At 40.2% G+C, this 23759-nt stretch overlaps 1 non-coding gene across 1 annotated transcript; it reads right to left on the bottom strand.

The window, feature by feature from the left end:
• Window positions 1-23366: 23366 nt before the first annotated feature.
• On the bottom strand, window positions 23367-23475 carry LOC136514600 (small nucleolar RNA R71). Its single transcript, XR_010773754.1, has one exon. It is a non-coding gene; the product is annotated as a small nucleolar RNA R71 (small nucleolar RNA).
• Between the last annotated feature and the right edge of the window lie 284 nt (window positions 23476-23759).

Genomic DNA, 23759 nt, shown 5'->3' on the forward strand with positions numbered 1-23759 from the left:
GCTGGATATCGACTATTTAGTCGATAGCCTCATTGAATCGGCTATCTAGCCGTACATTTGGAATTGTTTGGTGCAATACCGACATGTTCCACCTTAAATTACTGATAAAATTTTCTCTCCTTGTCAATTGTAGATCAAATTAACTGGCACGTCATTGGGTTTTTAGAATCGGTTGGTTCTGTGTTGAAGCTAAGCAGATCTCTGGTCTTGTTTCACTCAGATCTTCTGGCTTGCTGTGTGTTGATTACATCGCCACATTTTTGTGTCAACATACTTTTTGGCACGCCTAGTGGGACCACAATTGTCATGGCGGTTCACAACAACAAGGACATTCTTATGGTACCTTATGAAGACTTACCTGATGAGGATAAAGATGTTACTGGTAAGGCTATAGATGAGTTTCTGAGTAAGTGTTTATTGTCATACACCAAAACACGTGATAATAAAGTTATTCAGAACTATCCACTGCCGAAAGTTTTGATGCACAGACAATCAGATACAGATGAAGCTGATGATAGATGTTTCTTTGTAGAAGTTGTCAACAAATCTGTTCATGATGCAATGCTGAATTATAATACAGTTTTCTTGAATACATTCCACAATACCATGAAGGAGGTGTTTCATGAATTTCCACTTGATCAGGTTGGACCGGCTTATTACAATATTCCACATCCGTTGACTTAGGGGACTAATTAAGCCTATACTAGCCATCAAGAAGCATCACTAGCTAAGAGTGATGATGCCTAGGCAATTTAGAATTCGTTTGAGCAAATTCAGGGTGCTATTACTAATCAAATGCAATATAATCCTGGATCATCAGTATAGCATGTGCAACAGCCGACATGGCAAGTTTAGAATCAGATGATTAATTTTGGTACATCAGGCCAAATACCACCGTCGGCTAAAAAATAGCACCATCAGTTCAAAGAATTCGTAGAGATACAGATCCTAATGTTTTCAATTAGAGATTTTAAGCAGTAAATCGGCAAGGGGCTCGACAGATAGGTATTCCATAAGGATATCATTATGGTTGAGATTATAATACACTCAATATGATTCCTAATCTAGGATATCAAGGTACTTAGAATTTCAATATGCAGATGGATCAGCAATTGCTAAGAAATTCAAACTTAAATGCTGATGAATTGTTGCTCAAAGTAATCGAAATGATGAAAAATTAGTTTGGTTTAAAACCAAAAGGGCAGACCTTTTTGTACAAATGTCCATATCCAGAGTGGTATGATTTAGTGGCCCTTCCTATAAATTATAGGCTTTCAGAATTTGCTAAGTTCACTGGTCAAGATAGCACACGTACAATAGAACATGTCAGTCGATATCTTACTCAGTTGGGTGAAGCCTCTATTGAGGAAGCGCATCGAGTTCGTTTCTTCTCTTTGTCCCTGTCAGGACTAGCTTTCACTTGGTTTTCATCACTAGCGGTTAATTCTATTGCCAATTAGAGTGATCTTGAAAAGAAATTTCATACATATTTCTACACTAGGAAAGAAAGATCATAGATTTGACAACTATAAAGCAAAGAACTAATGATCAGCTAGCTATGTTGGTCGTTTGAGGAATGTTACCGACATGGAGAGAAAAGTTGCTTGGGCAAAAAATTGACAATTTAGGTCAATTGGCTCAATGGGTGGCAGCACTTAATAGCCAATTCCAGAATATACGCAGAGATACCCGATTCCAAAAGAATGCTGCAATCGCTGATGCTTATAATCCATATTTAGTTGATGATGATGATGAAGAAGAGGAAATTGCCGCAACTAAATGGAATTGGGGTAAAAAGATAATAATGGTTCCAAATCCTTGGGGAAAAGAAGTTGAAGAGGGTTATGATTTTGTTGTTACAAAAGCAGACAAACTTTTTGATTTCTTGCTTGAGAAGGGACATATTAAACTACCTGCCAATCATGTTATATTACCTCCCAATCAGTTGAAGAATAAGAAGTTCTACATGTACCATAACACTATTTCTCATAATAATAATGATTGCATGATTTTTCAATAGCATATTTAGAGGGCTATTCAACAAGGGAAGCTTAAACTTGATACAGCTCGGAAAATGAAAGTTGATGATAATCCTTTCCCAAAGGATCAGAATATGGTTGATGCTAAGTTGTTCAAAGGGAAAGCTAAAGTTTTAACATCAGCCGAGGCAAGAGAAACTAGAACAGTTGATTCGAAGATGTAAATATTGGCTGATGAATATAGAGAAATTAAAAGGCGTTGTGACCAACGAAAGAGCCGATATGAGCAACGAGAAATGCCAAGAGATGGTGCGATGAGAACATATCAACGTCAATAAGAAGAAGAGAGATATGAAAGAGAACAAGCTAAGTCACATTGGAATTGCCTTTTCTTCGGACATTATTGGAACAAAGGTTTAAGATTGACTACTAGAAATAATTGCCCAGAATGTAGCGAACAATATTGGGAGTTTAGGCAATCTCAAGTCAACCACCGGTATATTCATAATCGAATTGAATATCAATGTAATAATGTGGATCGGCGCTTAAAAAATAGAAGCATTCATGATCGGCTTAGAAAGCGAGTTGTTGATCAGAACTGGGCTGATTATGAAGAAGAAGATGATGAAGAGTATGTTTGGTAGGAAGGATAGTGTTGTCCAGGAGGTTTAATAAGAAGTCAGAAGAGAAGAGTACAACATCTAAGGAGCAGAGAATTAGAATAGGCTCAGAAATCTAGTAAATTGCAAGTATGGCGTGCTAAACAAACAGCCGATAAGGGTCAACCATCAGTTAATATTCCAATGGCTTTTCTTTTAACATCTAAATTTAAAGCTCCAATAGATTAAGAAGTTTATTCGGATTTTGATGAATCAGAGTATGAAGAGATGGCAGCCCGGTTAACATTGATACATCAAGCTATATTTGATAAACCAATTAAGCATCGGCATTTGAAGGCTTTATATGTGAAAGGTTTTGTCGATGGGAAGCCAATGAGTAAAATGTTGGTTGATGGAGGTGTTTCTATTAATCTGATGCCTTATACTACTTTTCGCAAGCTTGGTAAAGGACCTAAGATCTGATTGAGACTGACATGATGCTTAAGGATTTTAGGGGTAATGCGTCCAAGACCAAGGGGCAATAAATATTGAATTAACAATTGGAAGCAAGACTTTGCTCACTACATTCTTTGTCATTGATGGAAAGGGTTCATACAATTTACTCCTTGGTCATGATTGGATTCATGCCAATTGTTGTCTACCATCGACTATGCATCAATGCTTGATTTAGTGGCATGGAGACAATGTTCTAGTTCATGCTGATGATTCTGTGAGTATAGCAACAACAGATCCAATGTATTGGGAACTATAAGATTTTGAGTATTTTTCTGGCAAGCAATGGGAAGGAGGCTTTATTAGGATCAATGATGTAGGCCAACAGCTGATCCGAGCAGTCGACTCTGAAAGTTTGTTTTAATGGATAATCCAATAGATGGTACAGATGGTAAACTAGGACATGGCTTTACGTCGGCCGATGAGTTAGAAGAAATAGATATTGGTCCTAGAGATAGGCCTAGGCCGACATATGTAAGTGCTAAGTTGGATACTGAGTATAAGAAAGAATTGATAGATTTGTTAAAGGAATTTAAAGATTGTTTTGCTTGGGAATATTATGAAATGCCTGGTTTAGATCGGTCAATTATTGAACATCGGTTGCCAATCAAACCTGGATATCGACCATTTAAACAAGCTCCAAGGAGATTTAATCCAAATGTTCTTGATGACATTAAGAAGGAGACTGAAAGACTACTAGAAGTAAAATTTATCTGACCTTGCCGATATGCAAAGTGGATATCGAGTGTAGTTCCTGTGTATAAGAAAAATGGAAAGTTGAGAGTCTGTATTGATTTTAGAGATTTGAACATGGCTACACCGATGGATGGTTATCCAATGCCAATAGCCGATATATTAGTAGATGCAGCGGCCAGACACATGGTAATTAGTTTTATGGATGGTAATGCAGGTTATAATCAAATTTTTATGGCTGAAGAAGACATAGCAAAAACAACATTTAGGTGCCCCGGTGCAATCGGCTTATTTGTATGGGTTGTAATGACTTTTGGATTGAAGAATGCTAGTATAACTTATCAGAGGGCAATGGATTATATTTTCCATAAGTTGATTGGCAAGATAAATAAAATCTATATTGATGATGTGGTGGTGAAATCCAAAGGGTACAAAGAACATCTGGCTAATCTGCGAGAGACTTTGGAGTGCACAAGAAAATATGGTTTAAAGATGAATCCTAATAAGTGTGCCTTTGGAGTGTTAGCTAGATAATTTTTGGGTTTTATGGTCCACGAGAGAGGAATTGAGATTGGTCAGAAAAGTATGAAAGCAATTGATGAGGCAGTACCTCCAACTAATAAAACAGATTTACAATCTCTGCTTGGTAAGATTAATTTTATCACAAGATTTATTTCAAATATGTCAAAAAGGATTCTGTCATTTTCTCCTTTGTTGAAGTTGAAAAATGATCAAGAATTTAAATGGGGTGATGTACAACAAAAAGCGTTTGAGAAGATAAAAGAGTATATGAAATCTCCACCTGTGCTGGTTCCTCCTCAGCAAGGTAAGTCTTTTAAGTTGTATGTGTCGGCCGATAGTCAAACGATTGGATCAACCTTGATGCAAGAGTTTGAAGGAAAGGAACGGGTTGTTTTCTATTTAAGTAGAAGACTTTTGGATAAAAAAATAAGACATTCTCCTATTGAAAAGTTATGCTTATGCTTTTATTTCTCCTACACTAAGTTAAACATTATTTATTATCGGCTGAGTGTACAGTTGTGTCTAAAGCTGATGTGATCAAACACATGTTGTCAATGCTGATATTAAATGGGAGAATGGAAAAGTGGATTCTTGCATTATCAGAATTTGATTTGAGGTATGAATCGGCTAAAGCGATCAAAGGGCAAGCGATGGACAATTTTATTACTCAACATCATAAACCAAGCATCGGTTATGTAGAACCTATGCCTTGGACATTATTCTTTGATGGATCATTGTGCAAGCAAGGGGGTTGCATTGGTATTGTTATTATTTCACCTTGGAGGGCAACTTTTGAGTTTTCCTTTCAAACCAAACCAATGACCACCCATAATCAAGCAGAATATGAAGCTATTCTTAAGGGACTTCAACTTCTTCAGGAAGTAAAGGCTGAGTCAATTGAAATATTTGGAGATTCACAGATGATTATTAATCAGTTGATTAGCCTATATGAATGTAAAGATGATACTCTGAGGGGTTACCATGATGAATGTCGAAAGTTACTTGAGGGGTTTCCTCTTTCTTCTCTTTAGCATATTCCAAGAGCACAGAATCAAGAGGTCAATTGGTTAGCTCAGAGTGTGTCAGGTTATCGAGTGTTCCAAGAAATCTTAAGTAGTGAAACTTTGGCTAATGATTGGAGAGTTGAAATAGCCAATTACCTCAAGAATCCATCATAGAAAGTTACCAGAAAATTAAGATATAAATCGACTAAATATGTTTTGTTAGATAATCAGTTGTATTATAAAACAGTCGATGGGGTTTTGCTTAAATGTTTAAGTCAAGAAGAAGCAAGAGTATTGATGGGGGAAGTACATGAAGGAATATGTAGAGCTCATCAATCAGCTTATAAAATGAAATGTGTTATTCGCATGTCTAGATATTTTTGGCCAACAATATTAGAAGATTGTTTTGAATATTACAAGGGGTGTCAGGATTGTCAGTGCTTTGGTAATGTTCAGAAATCGTCTGCATCAGCTATGAACCCAATAATTAAGCCATGGCCATTCCGAGGCTGGGGAATTGATTTGATTGGCCAGATTTTTCCACCTTCAAGTAGAGGTTACAAGTTTGTATTGGTAGCAATAGATTATTTTACTTAGTGGGTTGAGGCGATTCCTTTGAAAACAGTAACTTCAAAGAATATGGTTGATTTTGTCTGGGAGCATATTGTTTATCGTTTTGGGATTCCTCAAACCATTACTACTGATCAAGGGACAATGTTCACATCAGAGGAACTTAGAGATTTTGCTGCCAGTATGGGAATTAAATTACTAAATTCTTCTCCTTATTATGCTCAAGCTAATGGCAAAGCAGCGGCATCCAATCAAAATTTGATTAAGTTGATTAAGAATATAATTGAAGAGCAACTAAGAAAGTGGCACTTGACACTTAATGAAGCATTATGGGCATATAGGATGGCTTGCCATGGATCGATTAAATCATCACCTTATGAGTTAGTATATGGGCATAATGCAATTCTTACTTGGAAGATTCAAACTGGATCAAGATGTGTTACATTGCAAAATGATTTGACAGCCGAAGTTTATAAAAACCTTATGATGGATGATTTGGAGGACTTAAGTTATCATCGGCTGTGCGCTCTTGAAAATATTGAGGCCAATAAATTAAGAGTTGCAAGGCATTATAATAAAAAGGTCAAGAACAAACCGTTTTGTGAAGGAGAGTTAGTTTGGAAAGTAAGATTGCCGATTGGGTTTAAAGACAACAGGTTTGGCAAATGGTCACCTAATTGAGAAGGTCCTTATCGGATTAAACGTTGTGCGCCTGGTAATGCTTATATTTTAGAAACACTAGAAGGGGAAGAAGAGTTTGATAGAGCAATCAGTGGAAAATTCCTAAAGAAGTATTATCCTAGCATTTGGATTAATACTTGATAGCCGATTTGTTTAGCCATCGGCTCTAATAGCTGGTACTAGGAGGGTTTTGCCTTTAGCTCAAAAAGGAAAATTAAAAAAAAGGGGTAGAAGCCGATATCATATCTATCGCCTATAGAGCAAAAACACACACAAAGACAATCATGATTCATATTACGGTAGTTTCAGAGATGAATTCATAAGGAAAAGGCAAAAACTTTGTTCATTCATTGTTTGCTCCTAGTATAGACTAATCGAACACTTTGTTCACAACATCTTAGGCTGGTGTGATATCTATAATGACTGCTATGGCATTGTCGAAGTCCTCAATCAGCTCCTCGTGCATGTTGGGATCATTGGCCATTGGGAAGCCTAGCTCCATGGTGAGGAGGTTATGCCCGGTCTGGACTTGCATCATGGCTAGAGCCATTGCTGTGCCATGGCAAACGCCATGGAGGGCAATCTCTTGGGCACACGTCGGGATGTCTTGCAAACGGTTGATGAGCAGAGGGCCCAGGCGTTGACGGTTGATGAAGCTGCATTCACCGCCAGTTGGAGGTTTTCCAACTATACCATTAGGGCTAGCAATCAAAGAGGCAAGAAGATTGTCAAGAAAGGGGTAGTGAAGATAAGAGTAAGGGTTTTCTTAGAACTAAGCTTACCCACCACCATGGCGTCAGACTTGGCCAACCTTGCCCAAGCGGCGTTGGTTTCCTCCTCTGTGGTGAGGAGGGCGGCCTGGGAGGCCTTGAGACAGATATCAAGCTGACCATTTTCCCGAGTTGCCTCAGAATAATGGTCCTTGGCAGCCATCCACTCCCTGAAGGAGCACCAGGTGTCATCACCGATATATGAGTTAGAGGAGTCCGATGATGAGTTCAGCACGGGGGCGGCAACAGACTCAACATTGGAGGGCTCGCCGGCCCTAGGGGGAGGTGGAAGGAGCTATTATTCAAGACAAATCTGTGGATAAGTTAAAGGATGATTCATTGCCATGAGCAGAGGGCGTTTGGTATTACCTTATGCGGTGAAGGCACTGGTTCACACTTTCCAGTTCTTTTTCAAGCTCAGCACGTCTAACTCTCAGCTGATTTAGTTCTGGTTCAATTTTGGAAGAAGAATTCTTAAAATTGTCGATCAACTATGTTAATTCTTTGGCTTCCTATTTGTTAGAATTCTTTTTGGCCATCAAAGCTTCATGGTCAAACAGATTTCTTTGAGCCTTTTTCACCTTGGGAGCTTGGTCTTCAATATTGGGTATAGGTATCAAGGCCTCAGCAAGATTTGGGGTTAGATTATCCTTGATGGCCAAGAAGATTCTTCTCATTGGGCCTACATCCTAGACCAAATCGGCTATATTCCTCTCGAGTATTGGCAGTATGTCTTTTAGCCGATTTTTGGTCTCATCTGATAAAGTCTCTTGGGAAGAAATGACTGATGAGCTAATCTCACTTTCATCTATGTATTCTTCAAAGTTGAAGGAGTAGCTCAAAGCTGAAGAATTAAGTGCCTACACGTGAACAAAAGGAATCTTATTAGAAATGGCAAATGGGTTGACAATGAGATGAATGGTGAGGGGAACACAATACCTTTTATGGAAGAGACTCTGGCTGAGGAGAAGGAACAGCCGATGATGTGCCAACATCTTTTTTAACATTTGGTTGAATCGGTTCTGGACTTTTGATGCTAGTGTCTGCAGGCATCAAGAAGTTTTTTTGGTTTATATTTGTTATAGAAGGACAACATTAGTTGAGATGGTTTGGACATGTCCAACAGAGACCTCCAAAGGCACCGGTGCATAGTGGAATCCTAAGCCAGGATAGTAACGTGAAGAGAGGTAGAGGAAGACCAAAGTTGACTTGGGTAGAGGCAATAAAAGGAGACTTGAAAGGATGGAATATACCCAAAGACTTAGCCTTAGATAGGAGTGCTTGGAAAATAGCTATTCACGTGCCTAAACCTTGATTGCTACTGCTAGGTTTTAACTCTAGCCTACCCCAACTTGTTTGGGACTTAAAGGCTTTGTTGTTGTTGTATTTGTTATAGAAGGACAAGAATGAGCATATAAATTTCTTACCATTGACTATTTGCTGAGTTGGAGAATCAATGGTTTGGGTATCAGCATCAACAGGATCATTTTCAACTATTGGATTATTAGACCTTTGCTCTTGTGTAGATATTTTTTAGGTGGTGTCTGATAAAGGAGAATGATTAGAGAAGACTGAGGATTGCATAAGATTAAAAGGCTTGAGGAGATACCTTGGTAGCATCAGGAGGTGAAGTAGAGAGGTTCTCATCTTCTGCTATTTTGGGTCTGTCAGAAGCATCGGTTATTTCAATTGTAATCGGCTCCTTAGGAGGATTAGCCGATGAGATGTTGGTAGACGCCGATTCAAATGTCTGGGACAATAATTCAGTACCCAAGGCAGATTGAGATGCAATAGTCGATGGCTGCAAGAAAGGGATTGAATTAGAAGTTGGATATCATCTTAAGAGGAAAGATAAGTTAAGTTACCTGAGCAATTGATGATTTTGTTCTGTGAAGTCTCTTCCTAGTGGTGGTTTTCTGAGTTACACCTTGGGTCACCTTGCATTTTGAAGACTGATATGTGAGTATTGTTGGGGTAGCTAGGGTTTTCATCAACTTTTTCAGAGTGGGTGCAGTTGATCCCATTCTTGAGGCTCGACATGGTGGATAATATTCTATGGGGTGTCCTTTCTTGTCCACGCTTGGCGGATCAAATTCAGTATCCCGCAAAAGAGTTTGTTAGATGAATTGATTGGAGAACTTGTTACATAATCCTTCTGAAAGAAAAGTAGTAAATTACCTCACTATTGGAAGCAAATTCTTCATCCAAGGCTAAACAGTTGGGATGAATTGGACTGCAAAAGAGGTGAGAGTGTCATTCTTGCCACCAGGATTCAAACAAATTTGAGGAGAAGGTAGCTCTTGTCCATTCATGCAGGCTAAGAGAAGGAAGGTCTGATCCCAGTTGAAAAACTCTAGAAGCTTCCATCATCGCACTGATACCTTCTCTTGGCTTCAGAGTGTTCCTTAAGAATAGCCAAGGAGGTAGTTGACCAAGACCTAATTGATGTGCCACAAAAGAAGGATTATAGAATTCATAAGTTGGGAGGTTATCTAGGAGAAAAGAACCAGTAGCCATTTTGCCACGGCCATGGCGAAATTCGGCTAGCAGTACACAGGGTTTGATAATACAACTAAAAATTGTAGCAACTGTTTCATCTGAGCAACCTGATTCAAACCGAAATTTGACTGGCAGAACTAGTTCATTGTCTTCATCCTCGTCATAAGGCAGCCAAGTCAGGATGTTTACATCAAACCCTTTGAAAAATTTCTTGAAAAGGTGGCTTATATCAACATCAATTGTTATGGCTGATGCAACTTCACCATAATTCATACACTGTTGCGTTCTTCCTTCTTTTTCTTTATAATCTTCAGTAAAGTTGGAAGAAGGGAAGCTCAGATTTCTAAGATTGGGTCTTACAATTTTATGCATGTACAGATTCAGCCACAAATGTATTAACCACCAAGGGCCACTGATGGTATGCACTGGTTTATTTTTCAGTAATTGAACAGATACTTGGTGCATCAAGTGATAAGCAGACCCCAACAGATATTTTTCGAGGGGGATTTCATTGCTGGCTGCTAGACGTTCTGCCATGTATTTATGATTATAAGTTGGTCTACAAGATGACCCACAAAAGATGAATTTTTCTAGCCACATGTTTAGGAAAGCTACATGCTCTCTTTAATCAGTAACCGATCCATCCCCAATATGGCTCAGAATATAGCTTGCCCATCATGTGTAGTATGATATTTTGGCTAATTTCTTGGACCTAGCACTTAAGAAATCATAGGGTTGCATTGATCATGTTATTCTAAGGCCGGTCAACATGTAAATATCGGCCAAAGTGATGGTCATTAGACCGTGACAAAAAACAAAAGCATTCAGAGTGTTGGACCAAAAGTAAGATGTAGAAATCAGAAGTGAGTCATCCCTCTCTATTTCAGACAGTGAGAGTGTCAGGCATTGATTCAAGTCATAAATTTCTCAATCTCTAGCCTTTTTCTCTGATACCCTATGGAACCAATGCCCCCACCCCTTAGGCATTTTGAGCTAGTTTTTGAAGGGAGTTTTGGTGTTCCAAGAAGACAAATCTACTATAGATTGTTTGAAGGGGATTTAGTTGGTTTCTTGATTGATGAAATTGGATGGATCAGGGTCATCCATGGGTCTAAGGTAATAGGCATTGGGAACAACAACTGATGGAATCAGAATTTCATTCCCCATTTCCTAGAAACTAGTTGGGATGAATTTAAGAAAAAGGAAAATACAGAGTAGCGGCTAACACTTGAAAGGCAGAAGTTTGAAGGCATACCTTAGGAATGTGGTCACTGGTTGCCATTGTAGCCAAAATGGATCTGAATCTGAGGGAGGTTACTTGAACAATGGTTTGGTAGAACAGAGGATTTGCTAGGGTTAAGGCTTTGGTGGTGGTGGCTTTGACTGTTGAAGTTTGCTCGAGAAAGAAGGGGAAAGTAAGCAGGCCGAGCAAGCTGGAAATAATACTGTTGGAGTATTATATAATTTGGCCAGAGAGATCAGGAGCCATGCGTTTATTTTGGAATGAGCGGTTGCAACACGGTGAACAGATAAATAGGAATTTTAGAATAAAATCATTTTTATCCCAAAATTGGGGGGCATGTGTTTACACTAAAATTTGGGAAGAAGAACACGGGAACTCAAAGCTTTTAGGATTGTGTCATCAAGGAATCGATTAGATGTGAATTGGTATCAGCTGATTTAGATGTGATGTCAGAATTGGCTATTTTATGGATGACATCAACAAACAACGTTAATGGGCTATACTTGAGTGGTGACAGGAAGATATGTCAGACTCTACAAATAAGGAAAATTGGGGTCTAGGTTATTATTAAGTTAGGAAGTTTTCTTTTATTCCAAGAATTGTAATGAGTCATATTTGAGTAGGATTTATGTTTAGGTTCCGGGTATAAGTATTAGACCCTGGTTATTGTAAAAAAGACGAACACTCAATAAATATAATCTTTCCATCTTTCGCCATCGTATTAGGAGTGGGAGTACTATAGATCTCGATGAGTTCTTCAACAAATAGGGCTGCATCGACTGATCGACCTCCATCTTGCTTGTGAGTACTGTCATGAATTGTATTATGCTTGTAAAGATGCATCAGCTGATTGATCTTTTATGAGCCATAATATAAGTTAGTTATTTATCTTTATCATAGTTTATAAGGCTGCATCGGCTGATTGATCTCTTATGAATCATAATATAGATCAAAGTTATTGATCTTGTATTAAATAACTTATTGTTTAATACAATATCACCAGTTATCGAATCTACTAAGATTAGTAAGATTTTCCATGCTGTTTTTAGTTGATTCACCAGTTATCGATCTTGCTATAATTAATGTTCTATTAATTATAACAAAATTACCCGATTGAAATAGAGATAGATCAGCATCATACCATCTTAATTGGTCGTCCTTTGATCTGGTCATGCTTCAAATCTTATAATTGATGGCTTAATTCCGCTAGATCGACTGTTTTATCTCTATTCCAGTCAAATATAGTATGCATCCAAAGACATGTTTCAATCTTGAATAAACTCACTAGTTAATGAGATCTAATCTAATGACACTAGTATAGCTGCATCGATTCGGTCGAACCTCACTAGTAAGACTTTAGATTAGAAATTATTGATTAGGGGTCTTGTTCATGATCAAGATATTTACTCTATTTGTTTGCTATGACTGTATCGGCTATTTTAGCCGGTTTGCCTATACTCTCACGCATATAGCATGTTTTCATGAATCTGTCAACATATAGATGGTTTTATAGATTCTTTGGCTTTTAGTTTGTTCTCATTATCATAGCTGCATCGATCCGATCAAACCTCACTGTTGATGATAATAGATTAGATTCAAACTGTTTGTAGATTTATTTATATTAGACAATCAATTTGTTCGCATGTTATACTCTTTTTATCAAACTTACCGGCTTGACACTTTATATCAGTCATGTTCCATTTAGCCGATGATGCTTTCTGATGTTCCATGAGCATTGGTTATTTTGATTCGTATCATTATCATTTAATATTAGCAGATAATCCTTGATTTAAAGATCTTCATTTCATGGATACGCTGGATATCGACTATTTAGTCGATAGCCTCATTGAATCGACTATCTAGCCGTACATTTGGAACTGTTTGGTGCAACACCGACAAGTTTCACCTTAAATTACTTATAAGATTTTATCTCCTTATCAATTGTAGGTTAAATTGACTGGCACATCGTTGGGTTTTCAGAATCGGTTGGTTTTGTGTCGAAGCTAAGCAGATCTCTGGTCTCGTTCCACTTAGATCTTCTGGCTTGCTGTGTGTTGATCACAATGCCACATTTTTGTGTCAACACATAGATAGGTGCGCTAGGTCTTAGTGAGTGCGTTGGTTACTTCCCCATCGCCGATGAACTCGTCGTCGGCCGTTTCCATCGCACCGGAGCGCCGCCAGGCCGCCATGGCTATGATCATGCTCGTCACGAACCCTAATCCGGTCATCCAACCTGTTGGACGTGTGCGTGGTATCCCTAGGAGTTCGTAGGTACCGACCACCCCGCCGTCGGCGAGGAATCCACTGGTCAACGACGGTGTACCTGTGGCTACACTCGGGTGCACTGTGCGCTGATCCTAGCCCCGCTTGTCAGTGACAGTGGTTGGTAGGGCGTGGGTGCAAAAGGGTATTTAGCCCTTTTAGATTTTTATAAAATGATTAAATGATGCTGATTTTGTTTAATTCATAACTAATTATTGGAGCATGCTAAAAATATAATTTTTTTGTGTATCCTTGTTATGATGTTTTTAATCATGGAAAAAATATGAGTTTGCCAAAATTAGTACTTTTGCTAGGTTTAAAAATTACATCTTTTAATGATTAAATGGACCTTGCATGATTTTTATAGGTTAAAATAATTATCCTTTAATCATGAAACTTTTTGTGTATGCTTTATATACCTAGACCTGTCTTCACAAAAACTTTGGAACTATTTTGATAAATGTAACTTGGTTAATTAATTTAAGTATGTTTAAATGTCTTTTCCATAATTAACAATTGTTAAAATGAATTAGGTTAATGCTTAAATGACTTTTGTGTGCTTTGAGCATTGTATGAGGACCTTGGAACACCCAAACCCGTGTCGTTCCTTGGAAAGTTAGTTTCTTTCTTTTTAGTTAGATAATCCACTTGTTGGTTAATAATTAAAATGATTTACTCAAATAACTTAGTTAATAAATGCATAAGTCATGTGATGTTGCCTTGCTTACCCTTATGGTGAGTAGCTATGTTAATAGTGGTTGATGATCCATGAAGTCAATTACTCATACATAATCTTGATAGAAGATTAGAGAAGCACTTGGTTGCACTTGTATATTGAAATGGCTGCATGAGTAGTTTTTGTTGAGTGGCTGTTTCCATAACACAAAACATGTTTTCTGTGAATGTGTTGTATACAAAAGTTGTGGATAACTTACATATCTTGCTTGTCCTAGAATTACATGATTTTAGGCCTGCTGGTTTAGGAGATATAGATTTTGCAAGTTCCCTGTCAGTTTTTGCTTGTTTTCTAAACAGATCTGATAGATGAAGCCTTATAGCTTAGTTAAACTTTGAATCACTTTTTTGTAACAACTAAAAAGTCGTAGTAATTTTCATAAGATTTCCAAAATGTTAAGGATCACAACTTTTGGTGATCTAGAACTCTGGTTATAGTTGTTTTAAGGTTAATGCTAGATTCTGTCATAGTCTAAACAGAACTATTTATTTGTTCTATATGACCTTGATATCTGTTGAATCACCTTTAGGTAATAATAACAAAGTTGTATAAGAGTTAATGAGCTTTCCAGAAAGTCTAGGATCACCTTTGCTGGATGGCTAGATCTTCTGTTATAATTAAATGAAGTTGCTACTGTGCTGCTGTCCTGAATCTGAGTGTGACTAAGTTGATATTTGTGTATGCTAAGTGAACCAATAGCTTGTGTGTTAAGATTGATATGCTTTGCTATCTTAGCATGATAGGTGTTGCTTTATTGTTAACCACATAAATGACTTGATAATCAATAATTAGAATGCCTTATGAAGTATAACACTAGTTGTACCACGAAGGAAAGTTGTACTCAATTTTCTTAGATTAATTTAAATTCTGTTATGCACATATGTATCTCTCATCATGCATCACGACATGTAGTCCATCATGTTAAGCATACATCATTTATTACGTGTAGTGAATGCGAGAGTGAGAAGGTTCGTGTTGATCAAGTTTCGAAGAAGGTTCATCCACCAGTGGTGTTGGTGCCAAGTCTATGAAATCTAACCTTCTCCGCAACACAGGCAAGCCTCAAAGCATAAACCCTCTCTTAGTATTTACAAATTTTTATTATACCTTAAGTCTTGTGAGTTATGCATTAAGTTATTAGGAGTTGGTCGAATACCATTGCTGCATGATTACCTTGTTGTTCAGGTATCCTTAGTAAGTACCCTACTAGTATGTGTAGGTTGATATCTTCTATGCTTAGTAATGCTCAGACTATGATAAGAGCCGAGTGCTGAGTTCATCTTTCACAATGGTCTTTACTCAGGGAAGGCCTTGAGGTTTAATCGATGTTTATGAATTTACTCCGAGACCAGGCGGACTCTTTGCTTGCGTTAAGAATGGAGTCTTTAACATAGTGCCCCACCTGTGTCGATTAAGGACTGTACCGTTGTAGGCCACCGTGTGGTCGAGACCTTACAGTACTAGACACATACTCTAGTAAGTCTGATACCTCGGCTATTCCATTATGTGAAAGGCCAACCGCGCACTGGGAGTGGAGAGATGGCGAGAGTAGCGTTTACACATCCTATGAATCCGCTAGGAGCAGCGCAGGAAGGTGGAGTACTATGCTCTCAGGCAGCGTAGGACCTATTCATGTTTTGGAGGATCCGAGTGAAGGTTGATTTATGTAGGTTTAGGACCTGCATATGTCATGTGGTAAGGAAACCCTAGCTGGGCCTAATCGATTAGAATTGTTGTGCTCCTTGGTTATGGAGACTCGATCCTCTGACCTGCATCGTAGTTAATCAATGGAAACATGGTTTCTTATGGTATAAGAAAAGATGAGATGATTAATGAAGTGGTTGATCTAGACCAGGTGCAAACTAGATAATACTGATAATCTTAATATGAATCTAAACCGTTGAAAGTAAGGATCCACTTGTAGTAAGCTTTTCTACAAAAGTTATTCTTGCTTTCAACTTTCCTTTAAGCCTGCATACCCTTGGAGTCTTTTCTTTTAGTCAGGTAAGACTTGTTGAGTACCCTCAAGTACTCAGGGTTTGTTAACCCCTATTGCAGGTTCTAACTTGTGCTGCTAATCGAGGTCATGTCGGGGGCTCAACATGATTTGGCTGCCTCTTCTACCTTAGATGCTTTACCTAAGTCGCTTCCACAATCCTACTCACCTTTGTGGACTTAAGTTAAGTTTTGACTTGAACATGTCTTGTAAACTATTGCTATAAGTCTTCCACACTTCGATGTAAGATATTTTTGTACCAATTGTTGTAATGTTGTGCTAACTCTATGTTGATCCTGTATGAGTTGTAAAATGTGGATGATTCGGGGTTTCCCGAGGACACCAGACAGACTACTAGAGTTATATGGATCTCATGTGTAGTAGTTAGAGGTCTTTAGGACAATGACAGGTGGACGTGGGCCATATAATTTGGGTGGTTCTACCATGAGAGCGCTCCAACTAGCCTTAAACATTCCACTAGAGTTGCTCTTCACGATCTTCCGCTAGGACAAGCACAAGATGCCCAATAATCAATCATCATTGTGACCAAATTTATAGTATTTCTACAAAACACACATTAATCACAACGATCATGTCATCATTAATCGCTATAACAGAATTACCAAAACTAAACTCAATTACCAAATCTCAACTAGGACTTTTAATTAGCGCTGGGTCCTTTTGCTCAAGTCTGTGGTTAATATATTAAATGGGGACTCTTTGTCCCCCCTCGTTGCATAAGAAACAAAGTGAAATTTAAAATGACCATACCTGGCCTAGCGATCTTGGCGCACTTTGCGATCTTGTGAGTTGTGAACTTGCCATGGAGCTAGTTGCGTACTTCTTGCCACGCCATGGAACTACCGACTATGCAAGCTGTGTAGGCATGCAGCTTGTCGTATTACCACCAATCTCCACCATGCTCATACAGAATATGAGATGTGCGGTCCTTCTACCGCTGGTTTTGCTACATGGAACACCATAAATTAGCAAATCACAATCTCAATGAATGACGAATCTACAATTGAGTCCCTGCGATCCAAGGATTTAGTTTGCTAGTTGGGCAGCCATGCATCGAATAATGTTTTTATGGTAGAGATCAGGAGGGGCGACACCCTTGCGGGCCCCTTCCATCCATAGTGGGGAACTGGCCATCCAACCATTTATGGAGCGGTGAAGGCGTCGAGTCAGCTGCGGGCATGGGTGGATGTAGAGAAGGGAAAAAGGTAAGGGCAAGGGAAGAGGGGGGAGAGGGTGGCAGAGGTAGGGGCTAGGGGAGAGACGGGGTGGATGCATGAGTAATTGCTATGGTTTCTTTTTTTTTTGCCATCATCTATTGAAAAGGCAGTTGGGTGGGAGTACTAAGGAGGAGGTGGATGATTAGACAAACTATATTAAGCGATGACATGGTGCGTTGTGGAATGAGATAAACTCTTTAGTGGGGTTTGCTATACTCCAATTTCAAAATGTACTAGGTTTAGACATGTTTTTTTTTGAAAACACAAAGACATGCTGATATATAATACTAGAAGATTCCCTACATGTTGCTACAGGCATTTGAGAAAAAAACTAAATTGCACTGATGTCGACGAAATACGACCAATAGTCTACCAAGGGGTATGCCCACGGTAGTAGATAAATCGGTGGAGGTGCGCATGACAGGAACTAAATGGTGACATAGAACGCAAGAGACAACGATTAGGTAGGTTCAGGCCGTCAGCTTTACATAATACTCTACTGTCTGTGTCTTTGGTGGATTGTATTATGAGATGGGATATCTCGGGGTCCTAAGCTAAGCCTAGGACTTGTATTGGGATACCGACTAGGGGACCCATGCCCCTCCTTATATACTCTGGAGGGGTAGGGTTACAAGGAAAGTATCCTAGTTGATTACATGGCAAGTATTCTATTTGGATTACAATATCTATAGTATCCGATCAGATCTTTTGGTGCCTTACGGTGTACACCGAGTAGTGTCGTGCGCCACAAGTCTTGATGTTGTGGGTTGGACCGCCCCTGATGGTGTGGCCCATATCCCTTGCTGTGGGTACCTGGGGTTATACCCCCACAGTTAGTCCCCGAGCGCCTTGTCTCCGCTGAGCAACACTATCTTGAGTTTGTTCGAGCAGTTCATCTTGCAGCCAATCACTAGAAGCAGGCGTCCGACCAATTTAACTGGGCACCAAGCAGTTGAGACATGCTTTTGACCAGTTTAACTAGGCATCGAGCAGTTGACATAGGCGTCCAACCATATTAATTGGGCGTCGAGCTCGGACTCGCTCAAAGTTGAGGTCTACCAGAAGGATGTAAGGGGCTCAAGATAAAATTTGAAAATTCTTCCCCTTAGGAGAAGTGTAGCCACTTAAACTCCATTTATGAGGTCAGATGATTATCATCCATGACTTAGTTAATAAGGAGGATAAATCAGGAAAAAACACTACATTCACCGCCAGGTGAAATGTAGCCACTTAGTCCCCGAGGCTGGCGGTAGGTGAAGAATTCTCGTAGTGCCAAGATCAAAAAAGAGAAAACTCTAGACGCTAGCCGATCATAGTCAGTCCCCAGCTTAGCTGAAAACCATTAAGAAAAATTAGAACATTCACAACAAGGTGTAGTGTACATACTGTAGTCCCCGAGCTTGCTATAATATAAAAAAAATAAATCTTGTAGCAGGGTCAAAAATTTTTAATGAAAGCTTACCAATGTCATTTGCCATGTATGTATCAAGACTCCAGACATGCTGCCTAAGATTAGGACCCTGATCCGAACAGCATGGAGCAACTTGATAGCATACCAATGAGACGTAGCAAAATCCGACCACCAAAGAAATCCCTATCTTAGCTAGCAACACTTGCATGAAGAATCCGAATGCCTAGGAGTCCCTAGCTTAGCTGCTAGTGAGCCCCTAGCATAGCTGATGATGAAGTGACGAACAATTCGAACGCTGAGGAGTACCCAGCTTAGCTGGCGAGCTCCAACGTAGCTGATGATAAAGCGACGAACAATTCGAATGCTGAGGAGTCCCCAACTTAGCTGTCGAGCCCCAACGTAGCTGACGATGAAGCGATGAACAATCTAAACACCAAGTAGTCCCCAGCTTAGCTGGCGAGCCCCTAGTGTAGCTGACGATGAAGCGACGAACAATCCAAACGCTGAGGAGTCCCTAGCTTAGCTGGCGAGCCTCTAGAGTAGCTGATGATGAAATGACAAATAATCCAAACGCCGAGTAGTCTCCAGCTTAGCTCGCGATGCTTACACAAAGAATCCAAACACCGAGGAGTCCTTAGCTTAGCTGGCGATGAAGCGACGAACAATCTGACCAGCCGATCGGTGAAAAATCGAGCACCTAGCAACCCAACCAACTGGTCGGCGGTGAAGTGAGCACTGAGTAGATGTGAGCGCTAAATAGTCCGACCAACTAGTCGGTGATGAAGTCCATGAACCTAGTGGTCCGACTAGTTGATCGGCGGAGAAGTCCGACTGCCAGGTGGCACGACCACCCAGACGATGATCCTTTTGTCCTTCCCGGGTGATCTAGTCCTCCAGCATAAAAAATAGCTCATTGATCGAATCAGGACCCCTATAAAATAAATATATAGAATGGGTAGTACATGATGTATCTTGCCGAGCAGTTGTAGATAAACATTATGTTTATTTTGAGTTGTTTATATTTTAAATATGAGCAACTTCCTTTGAGTTGGTTCTATATCGCATCACTAGCCCCGACTAACCCATATCCCATAGCGTAGAGTCCTTAGCACCCATTTACGCGTAAGAGCACATGAGTTGCTGAGGAGCCGCTGCCGACCATCCATAACACTGAGGGCTGGCGCTCGCGCACGTGTAGGTGTGAGATCGAGAGCAGGGCCGCTTCTGGATAACACAAATGAGAACATGGCCGGTCGGTGAGTCGGTGGAGAATATCTTAAAGATATTAAACTTGGAGATTAACTAGAAAAAAATTAATTGGAGACACGTTTATATTTAATATAAATTGCCCCAAAGCCGTTAGTTTGTTGCTGAGTTCCCAGCCCCGAATAGCCCGTAAACCCTAACACGGAGCGCTAGAGCTCATGTACGTGTGGGAAGACAAGCGTCACTAAGGAGCCGCTGCCGACCACCCATAACGCAGAGGGTGGGCACTCATGCACGTGTAGGGAGAAGCATGAGACATGGCCGTCTTTGGAAAGCATAGACATAAACGTGGCTGTTCGGGGAGCCATTGAGGTGAAAGCGTATGTCATCTTTAAGATAGTATACATGGAAAAAAGTCATTTGGAGAATAATCATGGAGAAAACAATATGGAGAAACATCATGACAAAAACTTTATTAAATGTTCATGTATGAAAGGATGACTTAGCTTTAGTCATAACGCCGGGTTGGCAACAGATGTCGTTATCAGGTCAACGTCAATGAAATAGCCCGACTCTCGAGCTTACTGGCCTGTTGTCATGATGATGGTGGCGGTCGTTATAACACCGTTCTTCACGGCGATGATTATTATGACATGACATGGCTAGCTTGATGGCTCAGGCGGCTCGCTTAGCGGCTCATGTCCGGCCCGTGCAGCTCATTTAGCGGCTCGCTTAGCTGCTTGTGTCCGGCACCAGCGGCTCACTTGATGGCTCAGCCGGCTTGCTTGGCGGGTCGACGCAGTCGGACAGCTTGGCTCTCCTCGCATCTCAGATGTGTAGAAGCTGATGTCCGCAGACGTGTAGAGTCGTTCCATCCACCGCATGGTCCCGCACGACCACAGTGATCCTGAGTTAGGCAACCATGCGGTATGGCTTGGACACGGTCTTCTCGCCGCAGGTCTGCACGTGCTCACGCACCACCGCCGTCGCGGGGTCCTTCTCCAAATAACCTGGCGTAGCAATGGCGCGAGAAGCGTAGCCGAATCCCTGTCGATAATTAATATTTGTATAGACACATGGAGATACATGTAGATTTACGTATATCATGGAATTAAAGAATTGACTTAGCTTGCTTGATGTGCGATTCGCCGTGTCAACTCACCGTGTGAAAGATATCTGACGCATCCATGCATGCACGTGCATGCGAGATCAATCTCCCTGGGCTGCTAGTTCATCTCTGTTGTTGTGCTCAGGTGGCACGGAAATTCGTTAGGCAAACAACACGTAGATGGATTGTCTAGCACCTTCTTGTTGCGAAGTTAATTTGGAGATCGGATCTTAGGGCATCGGGTCCTGTCGTGGATGCCGATCTGAGGATGTCACCATAGGATTCTGGTTTGAGATGTTGCGCCGCCGGCTACCACACATGGCATACTAGATGCAATCTTGAGGTCCGCTGAGCCAGCCTATCACGATGAAGCATCGGGCGTAGCCCAGGCGCGCCGATCAGCTTGACCAGCCAGTCGTAATGATTCTCTTCTCCGATTTCTTTTGAGCTCGTATGCTTGGTTGAAAAAGTTGTCGCGAGCGTGTGTTGCTACCGTGAATCCATGGTGAGTTGCGCCATGTCACCGCGGATGACGTTTATCTTGAGATACGCCATCTGGTTCATCATGGATTAGCACATACACCCCATACCTGGTGCACCACAGTCGACGAAAAACAACCGGTAGTCGAGGGGTATGCCCACGGTAGTAGATGAATCGATAGAGGTGCGCATGACAGGAACTAGATGGTGATATAGAATGCAAAAGACAACAATTAGGCAGGTTCAGGCGGTCAGCTTGACTTAATACTCTATGTCCTGTGTCCTTGGTGGATTGTATTATGAGATGGGATATCTCGGGGACCTAAGCTAAGCCTAGGGTTTGTATCGGGATGCCGACTAGGGGACTACTGCCCCTCCTTATATATTCTGGAGAGGTAGGGTTATAAGAAAAGTTCTTTACATGGAAAGTAATTTATTTGAATTACAATATCTATATTAACCGATCAGATCTTTTAGGTGCCTTTCGGTGTACGCCGAGCAGTGCTGTAGCCGCAAGTCTTGATGTTGTGGGCTAGACCATCCCTGATGGTTGGCTCATGTGCGTTGTCGTGGGTACCTGGGGTTATACCCCACAACTGAGGGCTGAGCACTAGAAAAGAGCAACCCAAATTAAAAAGCTATGCAATATTAATGACTTTTGTAATTTTGGGGAATATAGCTGTTCTCATACATGGCTAGATTTGAAATTAGTATTTTATATAAAAAACAAAGGAACTCACGTGATTGAATGGTACTCTATGTGTCTGATGGTAGTTAACAAACATTATAAGCCTTCAATATAACTTGGATAAGGACATCAAATTAATCACCAACATAGACTTAGAGATTATGGTTTATTTCTCCATCATGTGTATAACTTATCAAAATATTCCAACTGCCAGACCTTCGCTGTGGTAAAAATATAAATAACGATACCTAGAAATCCCCCGGTGAAATGCTACAGTGGTAAATTATATGTGCGCTTGTATATCCTTTCATTCATATATTCCTCTTAGTCACATAAAATACTAAAAGTACTTCTTAGTGTCATTCTAGAAGTGGCACTAGGTAGAACCAACAAGCATTTCTGGCATCATAGCTAGAGATGACAACTTAGTAAAAGTGATGTTAAGAAATGTCAACAAACATTAGGCGGCTACTTAAAACAAGTGACAAGTTAATAAATATCAACAAGCATTTTTGGCGCCGTTGCCGGAGAAGGTAGCTGGGCAAAAAGGAATATTGATAAACTTTTGTCCATTGATGTGATCAAGATAACCATTGACCTCTGCTCAAACATGCTTACCCTTGTTCTAACTACTTTTGTATCTTATGCAAGTTAATGTATGACTGGTTTTGATCTGCTGACAAACTACGTTGAAGATCTAGAAGCATTAATTAGGAGGACTAGAGCTAAACTCAAAAAAGTTTCAACTTTAGATTCAGAAGACAACCAGATAAGGTGAAGCTTAACACCAGTTTTTGAAGTCATGGCTGACAAGACTCTCTGTGAGTTCTCTGCTTCAACTACGGCCAATATCCGTACTGGATGGCAATTAATGTCGGAGATAATAGTTTTGAGCTCAAGCCAGCTCTTATTAACATGGTGCAAGCTAGCCAGTTTTGTGGAAAAGCACATGAAGATGCAAGTGCTCATCTCCAACACTTTCTAGAGATCTATAGTACTTTCACCATCAAAGGAGTATCCAGAGATGCCATATTACTTTGCCTCTTCCCATTCTCACTCTTGGGGAAGACGAAGCAATGGTTCTACGCCAACAAAGTTAGAAACACTATATGGGATAACTGCTCCACTGTCTTCCTAGCAAAATTCTTTCCCATAGGCAAGACCAATGCTCTATGTGGGAGAATCTTATGTTTTCACTAGCAACACGATGAATCTGTCCCTAAGGCATGAGAACGCTTCTAAGATTACATATCAGAATGTCCTCATCATGGGATGGAGAATTGGCTACTCATGCAGACTTTCTACCACGGGTTGACTAATAGCACCCATGAGAATATGGATACTGCTACTGGAGGTGCTTTCTTATCACTTACAATCCTAGGTGCAACAACTTTCATAGAGAAGATGACCTTCAACCAAGGCTGGAATGAAGAACATCATCAAATCCGCAAGAGAGGTGAAGGTATGCATCAGGTCAAGAAGGTTGACATGCTGTCTGCCAAGATGGATCTACTCATGAAGAAACTCGAAGACTGAGCCAACAAAAAGCAAGAAGTCA

The sequence above is a fragment of the Miscanthus floridulus genome, chromosome 16, assembly GCF_019320115.1.
Source record: "Miscanthus floridulus cultivar M001 chromosome 16, ASM1932011v1, whole genome shotgun sequence".
NCBI classification, from domain to species: domain Eukaryota; kingdom Viridiplantae; phylum Streptophyta; class Magnoliopsida; order Poales; family Poaceae; genus Miscanthus; species Miscanthus floridulus.